Source organism: Lipotes vexillifer, unplaced genomic scaffold (assembly GCF_000442215.2).
Source record: "Lipotes vexillifer unplaced genomic scaffold, Lipotes_vexillifer_v1.1 scaffold178, whole genome shotgun sequence".
Classification (NCBI taxonomy): domain Eukaryota; kingdom Metazoa; phylum Chordata; class Mammalia; order Artiodactyla; family Lipotidae; genus Lipotes; species Lipotes vexillifer.
This window is the reverse complement of record NW_006775603.1, coordinates 3,331,475-3,337,474: the sequence shown is the minus strand read 5'-3', so window position 1 is coordinate 3,337,474 and position 6,000 is coordinate 3,331,475. Positions and strand designations below refer to the sequence as shown.

Sequence of the window (6,000 nt, the reverse complement as noted above, 5' to 3'; positions counted from 1 at the left end):
GCAGGAATGTAGTTAGTTCTCCCAAATGGAGATGATGAATAGTACATCAAAGTGTTTTGCTGGAAGAGTATCGGGAAGATATTATAATAAATACAAAAAACCTCTGCAGGACAAAGTGGTTAAATACACTGAATGTCTCATGTCATGAGATCTTTAAGAATTCATAACTTGTAGAATTTTTTTTTCTGAATAATAGGAGAAAAATCAGGAAATTTTCTGAGAGTCCATTCATAAATAGGAATCAAATTTCTACAATGATCTTAATTTACTTTTTCTCTTTTTATTTCCTTCCTTCTTTCCTTTCTTTTTTTTTTTTAACAAGAGTTTCAGTATCTTTTACAATAGTAAATTCCATAATATTTATTAAAAATTTAGAGACATACAAATCTCTGAGCAGAAGTAATGGAGACATATTTCCTGAAGAACTAACATAAGTTCTAGAGAATAATTATGGCATTTTTCCTTCATATGTAATAATGATGATGATGATGATAAGAGTTGTGGCTAACTTTTATTTGACTGTGTGTTTGTCAGTGTACTGATTAAACATCCCAGTTCTAAGAGTAAACTGATTTCAAATCCTGACTCTGACATTTGTTAAGTATATGACTTGAGTATATCCCTTGAGTAAGGGATTCAAATTCTAAACTCCACATTCATCATCTGTAATATCTAATAGTAAAAATAATATCCATCTGTAAGGATTATTAACTGTATTAAATGATACTATGCCTGCGAAATGTAAGTAAATTTTGGTAACTAAATATGTCTCAATACATGCTAGTGTTTTCTTTTTTTAAATACTGTAATATAATCCAAACAAAGCTTAACATGTTCTATTATTTTCTTCATATTACAGTATTTAATTTAATCCTTAAAATAATTATGTGATATGTACACTACTACACACACATACAGTTTTAAAAATTAGGATTCCATGCAAGAAATATGCCTAAGGTTCCACAATAAGGGCCAGAGCTTTTGGGCCCTTACTCCAACGTCCTTGCTTTACATCACTATGGGATACTGCCTTCCAGGATTGCACCCAAAAGACATAAAAGTGTTCTAACAGGGATTCTGACTTTACAGCATATCTGGAGTTTCTTTCCTATCTAGCCATGCATACTTTATTTGCATTCATTCTGACTCTTCCAGTTCTAAGCAAGCACACATTTTTTAATTATTTACTTTTTAATCATAAATAATTTTTGTATTTTTGAATAAACCTAATGAAGACCCTGTTGACAAAAAGAGACATATACCTCAGGGTCAATAACATGATAAAGGAATAACTATATATGTACATATCCACATACACATCCATATACACATAACACATATTTCGCGACTATATTCATTACAGTGTGTGAAAAAATAAAATTATGTGTATATAAAAATGACTTTTTTCCACATATAAATATAATACGGGTATTATACACACATATGAAAAGATAAACACACTATACATGCAGACACAAATATGCATATATATGTTTACACATACACACAAATACACATATATGTATAAACAGAAGCAGACACACTTTACATCTATCAATTTTATTGATTTAATAATTCTGTAGCTGAAGCCCCAAGTCTTCTAGCGAAAGATAATTATGATATTATACATGCATTATTAGAGTCAGTTCATGATAAAGCAAGGATGAATCTACGTCCATTTCTGACAACTGTGGCAAGTTACTTTTGACCTCTCCACCCTATGTGGCTTCACCATGGGAAAGCAAGAAATGATTACTTTTTGCTAGAGAAGGCAGAGTGTCTAACAGGCTTACTGTGTCAGCTTGGCTTTCTCTTACCACTGCTCTTCTATGTTTGCATGGATTCATTGACTACTTTGACCAGCCTTTTTAAATCCTTCCTTTACGTTTCCTATGTATGTGAATACCTGTCATGGCTAAGAACATGAGAAAAGGGTGAAGACATTTTTAAAATTGATACATAAATTATTTCTTAATTACACTATTATATAGCTAATACCCAGACTATTAATACTTTATTGATGTAATCAACATATGTGATAGATATTAATTTCTGCCCTATCCTGTCCCCTCTGAATTAGAAATATACTTTATAAACTAATATTTAGGCAATAAATTTTAGATTTATCTTGATAATTTTAATTCACATTCAGGAAGACTCATTTTAATTTGTGATAATATTTATGAGAATCTAAGTTAATCCTTACACTGAAATCTAATGTTATCAGACTGGGATATAAAAATTTCTTTAGCAGCTTTTTAGGAAGTGTGATATATATGTGCTATAACTGGAGCTGAAATAACCAATTTGTTTTAAACCAGATAATCTAAATGTCTTTTCTCAAAGAAGTGATGTATATTTATATAGAGATGTTTCAGCTTGTCATGGATTCTAAATGGGTCTTCTGGAAAAGTTTCTAATCAAACTTTTTTTATAGCAGGTGATGCTACTGACTTCTGCTGAGTATTGCTAATGCACTTTTAATGGAAGCATTTTACTATTACCTGACAACACTTAAAATTGCTTTACACAGTAAACCTGGCTTAATAAATGGCAGAAACCTGCCAAAATGATAAGAAATTAGTCAATTCTGTGCTGAATTAAGACATACTGAAAGCAAATGCACAAAAAAGCAGTTCATCTTTCTGCAAACAGCAAAGTACACAAAAGAAATGATTCATCTTACTGCACACAGGCAGCATAACCAAAGAACAGGAAATCCTAGCCAACATTTCAAATACACTTATTTATTTACTTTTTCCTTCAGCTATAAACTCTCATCTTAAATTTGGCTTTTTACCACAAAAGTACTGTTAAATGAAGCATTTTGTATCAAACACAAGTATTCTGAAAACAACCTCGTAAGTTCCACATGAAGAATCTCAGGAAAGACAGTTCTTTCTTATGGCATGCACTTCCAATAGTATTGCAATGTCATCTCTTTATCCTTTGTATTAACACACACACATATTAGCAGTCTGATTTAACTTCAAATATCCTAGATTTACTATTTGAAACTAAAGTTTCTCAAATGCAACATACATAGCTATATAGCTTACATGATGACACAGCATCTATGTCTTTCCCAGCTATTTTTTTTTTTTTTTTTTTTTTTTTTTTTCCTGCGTTATGCGGGCCTCTCACTGTTGTGGCCTCTCCCATTTGCGGAGCACAGGCTCCGGACGCGCAGGCCCAGCAGCCATGGCTCACGGGCCCAGCCGCTCCGTGGCACGTGGGATCTTCCCGAAACGGGGCACGAACCCGCGTCTCCTGCATCGGCAGGCGGACTCTCAAGCACTGCGCCACCAGGGAAGCCCCCAGCTATTTTTATTAGCACATTTTAACTGTTTTATTTTATAACCTGGAGGTGAAAACCAGATCCAACTTATTGTCAAGATGAAATACTTCTTCCGCCACTTACACACTCACACACACACACACACACACACACACACACAGTGTTTGATCAACAAATTATACTCTATTTACACTTTGCATTGGCCAAACTGGAGGGAAGAATAACCAAGCAACAGGCAGAGAACAAACACCTCCTAAAGATTCCCATTAGACCAATTTTTAATTAGTCATTTCCACTATTTGGGACTGATGATCTGCTCCATCCATGGGAGGGAAAAAAGGCTTCACTTATCCTGACACAAAGAGAGTGACATATTCAGGTGAGTCTACATACAAGTTTTTTTTTTTTTTTTTTAACATCTTTATTGGAGTATAATTGCTTTACAATGGTGTGTTAGTTTCTGCTTTATAACAAAGTGAACCAGTTATACATATACAAATGTCCCCATATCTTTTCCCTCTTGCGTCTCCCTCCCTCCCACCCTCCCTATCCCACCCCTCTAGGTGGTCACAAAGCACTGAACTGATCTCCCTGTGCTATGCAGCTGCTTCCCACTAGCTATCTATTTCACATTTGGTAGTGTATATATGTCCATGCCACTCTCTCACTTTGTCCCAGCTTACCCTTCCCCCTCCCCGTATCCTCAAGTCTATTCTCCAGTAGGTCAGTGTCTTTATTCCCGTCTTGCCCCTAGGTTCTTAATGACCTTTTTTTTTTTGATTCCATATATATGTGTTAGCATACGGTATTTGTTTTTCTCTTTCTGACTTACTTCACACTGTATAACAGATTCTAGGTCCATCCACCTCACTACAAATAACTCAATTTCATTTCTTTTTATGGCTGAGTAATATTCCCTTGTATATATGTGCCACATCTTCTTTATCCATTCATCTGTTGATGGACACTTAGGTTTCTTCCATGTCCTGGCTCTTGTAAAAGAGCTGCAACATTGTGGTACATGACTCTTTTTGAATTATGGTTTTCTCAGGGTAAATGTCCCGTAGTGGGATTCCTGGGTCGTATGGTAGTTCTATTTTTACTTTTTTAAGGAACCTCCATACTGTTCTCCATAGTGGCTGTATCAATTTATATTCCCACCAACAGTGCAAGAGGGTTCCCTTTTCTCCACACCCTCTCCAGCATTTATTGTTTGTAGATTTTTCGATTATGGCCATTCTGACTGGTGTGAGATGATAGCTCATTGTAGTTTTGATTTGCATTTCTCTAATGATTAATGATGTTGAGCATTCTTTCACGTGTTTGTTGAAAAATATGGAACGCTTCACGAATTTGCGTGTCAAACTTGCGCAGGGGCCATGCTAATCTTCTCTGTGTATCGTTCCAATTTTAGTATATGTGCTGCTGAAGCAAGCACTACATACAAGTTTTTAAATACAAAATATATCATCCTTATCTACTTATGTCTTAGAAAGGAAGTAATTATAGTTTACAGTGGTATTAAAAACATGTTGAAGTCTTAATTTTTTAACTATTGTAAAGGGTCATACGTACAGGTTAATAAAATCATTTTCTAAAAATTTGCATTTGCAAATATGCCTGTTAAAAACAAACATTTGTAGGAAGTTACTAACCTGGGACTTCCCTGGTGGTGCAGTGATTAAGAATCCACCTGCCAATGCAGGGGACATGGGTTTGATCCCTGGTCCGGGAAGATACCATGTGCTGCAGAACAACTAAGCCCATGTGCCACAAGTACTGAGCCTACGCTCTAGAGCCTGCAAGCCACAACTACTGAGCCCACACACCGCAACTACTGAAGCCCGCACACCTAGAGCCTGTGCTCCACGACAAGAGAAGCCACCGCAATAACAAGCCCATGCACGGCAACAAAGTGTAGCCCCCGCTTGCCGCAACTAGAGAAAGCCTGTGTGCAGCAACGAAGACCGTACGCAGCCAAAAAATAAATTTTAAAAAAATAAAGAAGTTACTAACCTGACCACATCCATAACTCTCAAAAACATTTTAAGCTTTTATACCTTCATGTCTTTATTCATGGTGTTGTCTCCACCATGGATATATGCCTTGTCTCCTTAGCAAAATATAATTTCCTGGGCCATAGAAACTATTTTTGTTAGTGTCTATAACAGAGCCTGAATATATTAGATACTCAAGAAACAGGAATAGTTTAAACTTTCCTTATATTAGTTAGGCATGATCTTGTAAAATAGGATAACTAAATTCAAATATAGGAATAAAAATGTAAGTTACAACTAATTCTAAATTAGAACAAAATTAGAATTGCAAATGTACCTGTATGTGAATTTATTATCACAGGTATTATCATGACTCCCAAATTATTCAGCAAAGTATTAATCACATACTTATAGTTTTAGTTTGAATATTTAAATTCATCTTTATCTTATACATAAGATAAGAGGCAAGTAGAGAAAACATTGTTTAGCTGGGAAGGTAGTGAAAGAAAGAAAATGTCTTTACCTAGCTCAGAATTTTCCTCTAAAAATACTGAGAAAGATTTGGATACACATCTTGAAGGGTCACCGGAAAGAGACCCATACCTGTACAGAGGTTAACCTACTTTCTTTCCATACCAGTCTGTTAGTCTATGCCCACAGTTGTGCTTGCTTAACAAAAACTAAGGCAGAAGCCACAAAAGCCAG

General features: G+C 35.2%; 1 protein-coding gene across 2 annotated transcripts in view; it reads right to left on the bottom strand.

Annotated features, from left to right (window-relative positions):
* Positions 1-6,000, bottom strand: part of GRID2 (glutamate ionotropic receptor delta type subunit 2) — a 1,374,233-nt gene that overhangs the window by 1,115,445 nt on the left and 252,788 nt on the right. The gene's annotated exons all lie outside the window — the stretch shown is intronic.